The sequence below is a fragment of the Callospermophilus lateralis genome, chromosome Y (assembly GCF_048772815.1).
Source record: "Callospermophilus lateralis isolate mCalLat2 chromosome Y, mCalLat2.hap1, whole genome shotgun sequence".
Taxonomy (NCBI): Eukaryota; Metazoa; Chordata; class Mammalia; order Rodentia; family Sciuridae; genus Callospermophilus; species Callospermophilus lateralis.
In genome coordinates, this window is record NC_135326.1 from 9,072,258 (window position 1) to 9,085,090 (window position 12,833).

Below are 12,833 nucleotides of genomic sequence, written 5' to 3' on the forward strand. Positions count from 1 at the left end.
CCATTTACTACATCTATCTAACCACCTAGATTTATAATCTGTCATCTACCTGCCATCGGCTACGTCTAACTAGCCACCTAGACTTTCATCTATAATCTGTCATCTACCTACGTATCCACCGTCTACTTACATCTTCCTAATCACCTAGATGTCCATCTATAATCTACCATCCACCTATCATCAGTATACTACCTCCCTACCATCTTCTTACATCTATACACCTAGTCATCTATCTATTATCTATTAATCAGCTAAGCTATCTATTGATCCTTATATTGTACCTGTTTCTATCCTGGTCCACTCAACCATCCCCTCCCTCCTTCCCTGTCTTGAACCTACCTACCTACCTATTCTATCTATCTACTATCTATCTATCTATCCATCCATCCATCCATCCATCCATCCGTCCATCCATCCATCCCTCCATCTGTCCGTCCATCCATCTATCTATCTATCTATCTATCTATCTATCTATCTATCTATCTATCTATTTATCTATCCATCCCTCCATCTGTCCATCTATCCATCCATCCATCCATCCATCCATCCGTCCATCTTTCCATCCATCCATCCATCTATCCATCCATCCATCCATCCAATGTGTCCATCCATCCATCCATCCATCTGTCCATCCATCCATCCCTCCATCTGTCCATCCATCCATCCATCCATCTTATCTATCTATTATCTATCTATCTATTTATCTATCCATCCCTCCATCTGTCCATCCATCCATCCATCCATCCACCCATCCGTACATCTGTCCATCCATCCATCCATCCATCCATCTATCCATCCATCCATCTTATCTATTTATCTATCTATCCATCCATCCATCCAATGTGTCCATCCATCCATCCATCCATCTTATCTATCTATCCATCCCTCCATCCATCCATCCATCCCTCCATCTGTCCGTCTGTCTGTCCGTCCGTCCATCCATCCATCTTATCTATCTATCTATCTATCTATCTATCTATCTATCCATCCATCCATCCATCTATTCTATCTTATGTTTCTCTATGTCTGTCCATCCACCCATTCACCCACCTAAGTCTCTATTTATTCAATGTATCTCTATATGCATCTATTTGCCTATCTACATACGTACTCATGCATTTACCCACCTAGCCCACTGTCTGTCCATTGATACCTTCCATTTATTTCATCTATCGTCTGTTACCATCTATCGTCTGTCTATCTATCTATCTATCATCTGTCTGTCTATCCACCTAATCATCTATTTATCTACTTAACAAACTAAGTACATACCTACCCATTTATTTGATGGATCCATCCACCTACCTACCACCCACCTACCAATTCATCCACCTGTTCAGTCTGTCTGTCTGTCTGCCCATCCACCACTCTCCTGCCTACTTACTACTTATTTACTGATTTATTTGATGGATCTGTCCAGGTCGCGGTGAACCTGTCTATCAACTCATCGATCCTCTTTCCCGTGACCTAACATCAAGGTTTCCGTCACTGCTCTGTGGTTTTCCTAAGCCTTGGTTCAGGGCTAAGCACATGCGGATTGGCAGCTAGAGTCTTGGAACCGGGGTGATAGGGACATGCAAGGCTTTGGGGGCCATGGAGGAAAAGAGACACAATGGCCGAACGGACATGAGTGTCCCGGAGAAGCTGTGGTGTCGGGGGGTGAGTCGGACGGGGCTGCAGCATACTCTGGAGCCAGGGTTCCCCCGAGCCCCCCACCCCAAGACTCTGAGCTAAGGAAACGTGTTTGGCCAAGGAACCAGGGTTTCCGTTTGGGTTCTTGGAGACTCATCCCCATCACTCAACAAACAGCTCACGCTGATCTTGGTTCTCCCCACTCCCTGGCACTGATCGGCACTTACGTCCATGTTTGTGCCAACAAGCACCCCATTGTGCCCCTTGAGGTGACAACGGGCGGTGGTTCACGCCATCACCAAGGTGGAGGCAGCCCAAGTGGGTTTTCACGTCACAGACGCCGCAAGACGCCCGGAGGTTTCAGAGTCCAGAGTTACCACGCAGAAGCCAGATTTTCCGGCAAGTCTGGTGAACGTTTGTCTTCAGGGAAATCATATCAGTCATATCAAGGGAGATTACTGAGTCTTTCCTGGCATTATCAAAGAGCCACAGCCACCCAAATGTGAGTTAAATCATAGTTTCAAGAGACCAAGGAGAAAACGGGGGATTGGAAACTCATTCTGGATATTCTTAAAAAGTAGAACCTCCAATAACCTTTAAAAGAAGGGATAGAACACTGTTTTAAAAAAATATTAAAGTTCTCAAAGTTCTCTAATACTACAAAAGTATGGTTTCTGAATGCAGAATCCGAGTGTCTTTGAGTTATCATTGTGATATTCAGTGTTATTCAATGTGCTTAACTCACTTATCTTTCGCTTTGGTGTGATAATGTCCTCAGAAGCTAAGGATATCATCAGGCAATTTCCTGCTTCTAGCAAAGAGAAATGACCTTGAAAGATACATCTATTCTAGAATCCAAGTCTCGTTCTCAGAATAACTAGTTTAACGCTCGTCTTAATTATTTATTATTTATTATTTCAATTTTTTTTTTTTTTTTTGGAACTGGAGATTGATCCCAGGGGAGCTCTACCCATGAGCTACATTCCCAGCCATTTTTAGATTTATGTTCAGACAAGGTCTTGCTAAGTTGCTCAGGATGGCCTCCAATTTGTGATCCTCCTGCCTCAGCCTCCGCAAGTCTTTGACATGACAGGTGTGTCCCACCACGGCTGGCTGAACGCAAGTAAGTAAGCAAGGAGTCAATGTCTGATGAGGTATTTTAAATGTGAATGAACTGTGGGCTCGTTAACCCCCACCCAAATTATTAGAAACTCAAACACTTAAACTAGGGGCTGGGGTTGTGGCTCAGTGGTAGACTGCTCGCCTAGCACACTTGAGGCACTGGGTCAGATCCTCAGCACCACATAAATGTAAAATAAAAGACATTATGTCCACCTAAAACTAAAAAAAATAAATATTATAAAAAAATCAAATAAAATCTTAAACTAAATTCAGTTTCCATTCACCTCATGGGAAATGATGTATGATTAAATACGCGTGGAAAATCCACTCAGCCTGTGCAGATAAACGGGGAAATATCTAAGGACTCCTGAATTCTAAAAACGGTTCTTCAACTTAAAATATGAAAGTGGGGGAACCCTAGGTTTTAAGCCATGAAATGCAAGAATTTTAACAATGTGATACTAAACGGCAAATTTCCATTCTGTCACCAAATTCAGAGTTTAATAAAAATAGAGATACAAAGTAGCAGAGGTTTAAAAAAAATTTCTATATCAGCCGTATCAACAGGCGATTATTTTAAACCTAGAAGACTCTGCTCCTGAATCACAAAATCAATCCAATTATAGGACACTTTATTCCTGCCTTCTGGTATTTTATTCTAATATATGCTGAGTCATTTGAAGTTGTAGTGGGTCACCTGCGTTAGGTACCTCTCCCTTCTTTTCCTCCTGACTTCCCATTCCCGGAATTCCCATATCCTTGTTTGTGGGCTTCGGGAGATGGTGGCCTGTGATCCTGAACACAACCTTTTGGAGATGGACTGAGGCTCCCCGGGGACCTCCTGGGTACGCGGGATGCATACCGGCTAACGCACCTTGTTTTTTTCATCATTAATCTCTCCTCTTGCAGTGGTCTGCCCTAGGAGAACCCAGAAAGTGGACAGGAAAATTATTTCTTCTCTGCCTCCGTCTCTTCCTTCCTCTCAGTTTACAGATGTTTTTCATGTGGACGTACATGTTACGATCAAGACGTGAGGTGTCCCCCAAAAGCTCATGTGTGACACGCTGCAAGAAAGTTCAGCAGTGAAATGATTGGGTTATGAGAGGTGTAACCTAGTCAGTGGATTAATCCACTTGAATGGACTCACTGGGTGTAGACTAATAGTGGATTAATCCACTTGGATGGACTCACTGGGTGGAGACTGCAGCAGGTGGGGTGTGGCTGGAGGAGGGGGTCCCTGGGCTGTGCCTTGGGGGTCTCTGTCCTGTCCCTGGTGACAGAGCTCTCTCTGCTCCCTGGTGCCCTGTCCTGAGCTGCTCTCCTCCTCCAGGCCCTGCCGCCATCTTGTTCTGCCTCCCCTTGGGCCAGAGCCATGGAGTCGGCCAACCAGGGACTGACCCTCTGAAACCGTGAACCAAAATCAACTTTTCCCCCTCTACAATTGTTTCTGTCGGGTGTTTTGTTCACAGCACCAAAAAAAGCCGACTAAAACTATCCATCTTCAGAGATAGAGATAGATCCCACCTGCACACACTACATTTTTTCTACATCATTACAATATAAAATGATAAGAAATAATATTTGCATTCACGCATCATGATCTTTGTGTGTGTGTGTGTGTGTGTGTGTGTGTGGTGTAGGATGTAAGAGGGAACGCACTCGCACTGAGCTACACCCCAGCCCCGTGATGATCTATACCAAGATGGATCACAACATTCCCCTCCCGATTCTTCCTCACAAGACTCCCCAGGTAAGGACCCTTCCCTTTGAAACCACGTTGGCACCATCAGCGACGCAAGATGAACAGGGATTTAAGCAACTCAACTCCCAGAGAGACCCCCAAAGAATGGTCCCATCGCCCCCCGACATCCAGGATCCACAGGTCAGGCGTGACGGTTCTAGTTCTCCAGTCCCTTAAAATCTGGAACCGTCGGGTGGCCATGCTTTGTACAAAGCGCCAACACTGGCTTCTTTGGAAGACCCTGGGTCTCTGCCTTAACACCGTGTGCTGTGTTAGATATGCCTCTGAGGTGGGATTCAGGCTGCAGGGTCCTGGTAGGTACCCCACGCGGGTGACCCTGAGTCCTTCTAATACGAGTCCACGGCCAAAGGAAGATGGTGCCGGATGCCCAGCACTGGGCGTCCCCTGGGTAAGGCCCCGGGGCTCGATTCCCACTTAGCCATTACCTTCCATTTGATTTTTCTCCTTTATCTTCTCCTGAGACAACACCGCAGTCAGCCTCCGTTTCTGCAGCTGGAATTAACATATTGACTCTAAAACATGCTTCCTTTCATGTGCACTGGACGCCCTAAAATCTTCTTACCCGGGATCCACCGTCTCCACGAAAAACACCTCTCCATACCATGGAAAAATTTTCCTTTTCTCTGGCTTTGTCCGAAAACTCTATTTTAATAACATCCAACATTTTTTTTTTTTTTTAAAAAAAGAGGGGGACAAATTAGAAAATCTGGGGACAAGATAAAAGCCTTTTGCTGATGATCTCGTCAGTCTTCCTCCACTTAAGCCGGGGGAAGAGATTTAATACGCGGTGTCAAGGAACGCCGCGTTCTGAATTCTGAAGCGCGTTAAAATAGCCCAGGAGAGCGGGCTGGGGAGACATAATGGGTATTGTTAGTAGGTTTCTAGGAGGCGATGTTGGAGTCGGCCACACTGAAAGGCTCCCACTTTTCATCCCGACGACGTTAAGAAAGGATAATGGATGCTGTATTCGTTTATCATGAATTAATCATGAACCTTCTCAGCCACCTATTTTTAATTAGCTGCAGAGTCTGTCAATTTTTCTCTTCAGGGCTCTCTGCAGCTGGGTCTAAAGAACGTCAATCTCCTTCGGAGACTAAAATCACTCTGTGTGTATATACATGCATTTGTCTGCAAAATTTATAGCTGTTTTCCCAATGGATTAAAAAAAAAAACTACAATAAAATCACTTAGCAAGTGCTGAAGGCTTCCAAAGGCTAGATTAGAAATCGGCGCAGGATCTTGTAGGATCAATGACCTTTGGAAAATAATTGACCCTTGAAGAGAGCCGAAAAGTTTTTGGTTTCCAAAACAGAGAAAAGGAACCCGGAGATCCTTTTGAAGAACAAATTGCAGCCATTACAGGAGCCAGTGCTTCTGTTGAGCTGCTCAGCATTAGGAAGGAAGAGAAGCCCAGAGGATGCACCTTTCTAGCCACAGAGGGTGCACCTTCCACAAAGGAGCATCCTCAGCTGTCGGTTTAAATTTGTGCTAGGAGGTCACTGTTTTGGGGGTAGTTATGAAGAATACAAGCAATAATAAGTGTGGGCGAGGATGTGGGGGGAAAGGCTCACTCGTACGTTGCTGGTGGGACTGCAAATTGGGGCAACCACTCTGCAGAGCAGGATGGAGATTTCCTCCGAAAACTTGGAATGCAACCACCATGTGACCCAGCTATCCCAGTCCTTGGTTTATGCCTAAAGGACTTAAAATCAGCCTATTATAGGGACACAGCCACATCCATGTTTATAGCAGCTCAACTCACAGTAGCCAAGCTGTGGAACCAACCCAGGTGCCTATCAACCGATGAGTGGATAAAGAAACGGTGGTATCTAAACACAGTGGAATATTACTCAGCAATAAAAAAGAATAAAATCATGGCATTTGCAGGTAAATGGATGGAGTTGGAGAATATCGTGCTGAGTGAAGTTAGCCAATCGCCAAAAAACCAAATGCTGAATGTCCTCTCTGATAAGTGGATGCTGATCCATAATGGGGGGGGGTGCTGGAGGAATTTGATTGGTCAAAGGGGGGGGTGGGGAGGGGAGGGGGCATGGTGGGGTAGGAAAGACGGTGGAATGAGATGGACATCCTCACCCTAGGTACATGTACAACTGCACATGTGCTGCGGCTGTGCATCGTGCACAACCAGAGAAGTGGAAAGCTGTGCTCTGTCTGGGTACAATGAATCAAAATGCATTCTGCTGTCATGGATAACTGATTAGAACAAGTAAAAAAAAAAAAAAAAGTTCTTATTCTGAATCAGATCGCTGAAAATAAAAGTACCCCAAAGATCCAGGGGGGAGGAGGCGAAGCCGCTGGCTCCTGCCCCCCCAGAACAGGTCCCCCAGCTGGAGCATTACAGACCTTGCAGGGTGCGTGGGGAGCCACCCCATGCATTCACGGGTGGCTCAGCAGCACCCTGGCCCGCCCAGCACATGCCCCTGGGACTCAGCCCCAGCTCTGTGACAGCCCCAAGCATCTCCAGGTGGTCACCACCCTGGTAGGGAAGAGCCACCTACCACCGGTGACCTCAAACCCCACGCTGCCTCTGGACCATCAAAACCACCCACTTTCCGTGCCCCATCTCCCCGGCTGGCAAGGTTCATCCGACTTTTCCGCTTTCTAGAACCATCCCAGGACACCACCCTCTTTCTTCATCCCCATTATTACTCAGAATCAAGGGGAGACACCAGAGACACAGTGACTTGGTGGGCTGGCACCCCACGCCAGGGCTCTCCGAGAGCAAGCACAGAGACCTTGCAAACCCTGCGCATCTCCTCCCACCTGACCCTGCACACATTCACCGCCACCAGAGGCGTCCCTCTGCCGACAGCCGTGAGCCCAGTAGGTGAACGGCCGCGCATGCACCGAGAGCCTTCTCTCCGCGCCCGGTGTCTGCCACCTTGCCAGTGTCACCAGTCCTTCAACGATCCCGGAGGTACGCCGTGTCACGTGCACCTGGCGTGAGCCAGGCACCCAGCCAGCCCCGGGTGCCCCTTGGGGATGGGCAACCCAGGCAGGCCATGCGCTCACTCACCTGGGGCTGGACTTCCGACAGTCTCCCGAGCACTTGTCCTCCAAAGATCCGGAGGAAAGGAGATCACATGGGCTGGGCTGCGCTCAGCTGTCGGTGGGGATCGGCCAGCGGCACCAGGCTCACCCTGCCAATTTGTTCAAAAGAAGAAAAATTCATGAACTTCAAAAATGTGTGCTGAGGTCCTCAAATGAGGTGAGCTTGTATAAATATATGCATAAGAAATGTGGATATGTATCAGGCTTTTCCACCATTCTTTTTTTTTTTTTTTTGTATGTGTGTGTGAGCTACTGGGAATGGACCCCAGAGCCTCACACATGCTAGTGCAGTGCTCTACCATGCAACTACACCCTGGCCTGACTTCCAATAACTCGGGGGTCATACGGGACACTGGCCCCAGGTCCCTGATTTCTCATTGAATTTTACTTCAACATTTTTCTGAATAAACGCAGGGTCACAAACGATGGCCCACAGGACAAATCCATCCCACGACCAGATTCTGCAGCAAGTTCACCCCCTTTCATGTTCCAGCGGCCAAGAAAAAAATAACGTCTGTGAGGTCTTGGGACACAGCGACCTACGCGCATTCATTGGCGCCACATCCACCGGTGCCTTTGGGCTCCGCTGTCCACGCTGGGGTACTTGCGAGGCAGATTGCCTGGCCCGAAAAGGGGGAGGTATTTGCAGTCTGCCCTTTGCAGCAAAGGGCTTTCCGACCTCTGACGCGGATCCCTGCCCGCCAATCCAAAAGACCGTTCCAAAGACGGCCCAGAAGGTGGCTTTGAACTTGAGGAAGAACTGACATTTGGCTTTGAACTTGAAGAAGGGCTGACATTCCGACCGACACAAGCCCCGTGTCCCCCACCATCTGTGAACCCATCCGACCTGTCGCTCATGCTTGCTGAAATATCGTCCCGCTCCGCGGAACCCACCCACAGGAGAGCATTAGGGGAGAATCACGGCAGCACAGATTTGGGTAAAACGTGCCTCTTGTTTAAGATCCCAGCCACAATTTCTTCGCTTCAATCGGCATCCTAGAAACATGTCCCCGCCACCCCAGAGGTGACATTTGGAGCGGCAGTCCGTCTTCTAAGAGTGGCTCTTCACGTGAGATTCTTGCACAAATGGAATCGTGAGCTGCCGGAGCTGATCTTTGGCTTCTCGCTGCGGGGTGACGATGCAGCTGGCACGGTCCCATCTTCCTGCCCACCCACCACGACATCAGTTGACAGGACCGGGATTCAGCGGCCGTGGATGTGGACAATAGGGTGACCCTCTCTCGTGACCCACGGAAGATCCAAATATCATTCCCACCCCCCCTTTTTTTTTTTTTTGCCACACATTTTTGTTTGTTTGGCCCACACCTTTCGGTCTCAGAAAGGAGATTTTTAGAGAGAGATCAGTGTGTGAGCTGAACTCACTTCTCGGTGCTTACCAGCCCCTGGTGTTGGACAAAGAAGAAGAATCACATTGAAATCGATCAAGTCACACAGCCTGGCACAGTGGGGGGGTCCACGTGGGACCACACTGTGTCCCACCCCAAGAACGTACCCACAAACCACCCCCTCTGTTAACAAATCAACTCTTCTCTGTCCCCCGCAAAACACGTGTTGAGATTTCAAGCTCACTATGAGACATTAAGAGGTGGGACATGCAGCCAGCCAGAACATAGCCGCAGAGGCAGGCCATCAACCCTGGACTTCCGGAATCCAAATCAACCTTTTTTCTTAGTAACTAGTTCAGTCTTTGGTATCATGTGATCAGTACCAGAAAACACAGCAGGGCAGGCTCCCTGCCTGAGTCTGTGGAGAAACCTGCGTGGGGCCGGAGCCCACCTGCTTCTCTCCCCTCTCTGAGTGTCCAGAGATGTTCTCAGCATCCGCCACCGGACCCCAGGGAGCCTCCGCGACCTGGATGCATTTAGTGCGCGTGCACCACACACGGGCGTCCAACCTCCCTCCCACCCATGTCTGCAGAGCTGGGCTAGTAATTGCTTCCCCCCCGTTACGGGTGACAGGTCCCCAGGGCTTAAGGGTCACAGCATAGTGCTGCAGTGTCTTGTCACTCCTGAGCCACACAGTGGCCTCCAAGCTGTCCCCAAGGTCTGGTCAGAGCCCCACTGCACGGTAGAATCTCGCCAGGGTAAGGCGCATCCACCAGCAATGGCCAGGGGGTCAGGAGAAGTCCAGTAACGGCCGACCCTCGCGCTCGAGGCCACAATGTCAACATGGAGCCATCATCCAAGGCACCCACGTGTGCAAAAGCCCACATCTTTCCCCTTCCACTCAACATAGAGCTATTTGGCCCCCAATGTCCCTGTGCAGGGATCATAATCCAGAGGCGTCATTGGTTAGGAAAGACCCGGTGCCTCACGCCAATGTCTCGTAGGAACGCAGGTCCAAAAATCATGGCCGGATCTCAGCTTCCCCAAATCCCCCAAATAAACTGTTACCTGGCCCCAGAAATGAAAGGAGGAGACGATATCTACTCTTATTTTTTTTTTTTCAAAACGTAACTTAATTTCAAATTCTAATTTTGTTCGAATTTAATTTTATTTTCAAATTGTCATTAATGCACAGCAGAGAAACGACAGTTGCATAAATTGAAGATATGCATGACGTTTGGACATAGGCGGACATTTAGAAATGGGTACATCAAGCTTACAAATATACCCATCACCTCAAACTTCTTTTTTTGGCGGGGCGGCTATCAGGGACTGAATCCAGGGGCAGTCGACCCCTGAGCCCCGTCCCCAGCCCTATTCTGTATTTTATTTAGAGACAGGGTCTCCCTGACTTGCTTAGGGCCTCCCTTTGGCTGAGGCTGGCTTGGAACTCACAATCCTCCTGCCTCAGCCTCCTGACAGAGGCTCCCCCGTTTGTGACCACCTGGCCTGACGCTCTTTCAGCTGTTCAAAGGGACCCGAGGAGACTCAGGCACATCAGCCACTGGGCCATATCCAAACAGAGCCTGGGGACAGAGATTCCCGCCCTGGGCATGGTGGGGGGGGGGGACTCACCGGGGTGATGATGATCAGATTATGGGAGCTGTAAACTAAAAAGTGGATTAATCCACTTGGATGGACTCACTGGGTGTAGACTAATAGTGGATCAATCCACTTGGATGGACTCACTGGGGGTAGACTAATAGTGGATTAATCCACTTGGATGGACTCACTGGGTGGTGACTAATAGTGGGTCAATCCACTTGGATGGACTCACTGGGGGTAGACTAATAGTGGATTAATCCACTTGGATGGACTCACTGGGTGTAGACTAATAGTGGGTCAATTCACTTGGATGGACTCACTGGGTGTAGACTAATCACTGGATTAATCCACTTGAATGGACTCCCTGGGTGGTGACTGCAGCAGGTGGGGTATGGCTGGAGGAGGGGGTCCCTGGGCTGTGCCTTTGGGGTCTCTGTCCTGTCCCTGGTGACAGAGCTCTCTCTGCTCCCTGGTGCCCTGTCCTGAGCTGCTCTCCTCCTCCAGGCCCTGCCGCCATCTTGTTCTGCTCCCCTGGGGCCAGAGCCATGGAGCTGGCCACCAGGGACTGGACCTCGTCCTCGGGTCCGTCATCCAGCGTCTGATGGGTGACACAGGGAGGTGCTAGGTCCCTCCAGGTCCCCTCCAAGTGGGTGGGGACACTTCCCGGCCACCAAACTGAACGTGGGACTGTAACCTCCCCACATCTTGCGGTGTCCAAAGTGGCCCTAGAGAAACCCCGTTCTGTGTCTTGGTTGACGACAGCGCCTACAAACTCCAGGGCAGAAGGTCCAGTGAGCCTGTTCTGCCTTCCGGAACCATCCAGCTCCCTTCATGGCGGACGGGGAAGGGACATGCAGACCCATGGCCGTGGGCAGGAAGGACCTCACTGGGCCATGGGAATCCTTCACCTCAGGTCCCCCGACCCCAGCTCAGTGCTGCCAAGAGACACACAGGGAGTTGGAACGGGCTTTTCCGGGTCCCAGTGAGGCCACACGGTCACCATGGAGGAGCCACATGATGGCGGAGGCCATGACTAAGGCACTGGTCTTAGCACAAAGGCCAGACGGGCAGCGGGGACCCGGGAGAGCTAAGCTCACCTTGCAGGAGAGCAGGGAGGCGGGAGGTGACCCCAGCCAGGGGCTCCAGGTCCAGTCTGGGGACTGGTGCTGCTCGCTGCAGGATGGAGAATCCTCAGGAAACTTGGAAGGGAACCACCATGTGACCCAGCTGTCCCACTCCTCGGTCTATACCCAAGGGACTTAAAATCAGCCCATACTATAGGGACACAGCCACATGCGTGTTTATAGCAGCTCAATTCACAATAGCTAAGCTATGGAACCAACCTAGGTGCCCTTCAACAGATGGATGGATAAAGAAAATGTGGTGTATGTACACAATGGAATATTACTCAGCCTTAAAGAAGAATGACATGATGGGATTTGCTGGTGAATGGGTGGAACTGGAGACTACCATGCTAAGTGGAATAAGCCAATCCCGAAAAACCAAAGGCTGAATGTTCTCTCTGATATGTGGAAGTTTATCCAACATAAGGGGTGGAGGATTAAAAAAAGAGAGAGACGAGTAGAAAGATCAGTGGCGAAGATAAAGAGGCATGAACAGAAGGGAAGAGGGACGGGGTAGGGAAAGACAGTCGGATAATCTGACCTAAGTTTTCTATTTACATATCTGTAATACAAATACACAATAGGTGCGACCCCAAGTCACTAAGTGCAAAAAATACATCTAGGAGCTGGTGCGATGGCACATGCCTGTCACCCGGTAGCTCAGGAGGCTGAGGCAGGAGGATGGTGAGTTCAAAGCCAGCCTCGGCCAAAGGGAGGCCCAGAGCAACTCAGGGAGACCCTGTCTCTAATAAAACCTAAAAAAACGCCCGGAACATAACACGCAGCCTCTTTTTTTATCAGTCTTCCCTAAACACTACAGCACAACCGCCGTGTCCCCAGCATCTGCGCTGTATCAGGTTTTGTGAGTCCTCTAGAGAGGATTTGCAGTGTGCAGAACACACATTGTTTCTAGGTAAATACTATTCCATTATTTTTAAAGAGCATCTGCATTCTGGTATCTGCAGGGGGGTTCCCACAACCAACCTCCTGTGGACGCCGCGGGGCGCTTTTCCGATAAACCCAATGAAATGACCTTGACTTTCACGGACCCTCGGACCCATCCTCTGGCCGATCTATCTCTAGAGCCTGAAATCACGTGGTCCTGCAGATGGGGAGACTGACGTCTCTGGACTCTTCGACCAAACTAGAGAGCCCTCCCTAAGATATGGA

General features: G+C 49.2%; 1 protein-coding gene across 2 annotated transcripts in view; it reads right to left on the reverse strand.

Moving 5' to 3' along the window:
- Sts (steroid sulfatase) overlaps positions 1 to 12,833 on the reverse strand; it is a 94,233-nt gene that overhangs the window by 68,474 nt on the left and 12,926 nt on the right. For both annotated transcript variants that reach the window (XM_077107834.1, XM_077107833.1), the window contains exon 2: positions 7,554 to 7,677. The gene's annotated coding sequence lies outside the window, so the exon portion shown is untranslated. The remainder of the gene's footprint in view (positions 1 to 7,553; positions 7,678 to 12,833) is intronic.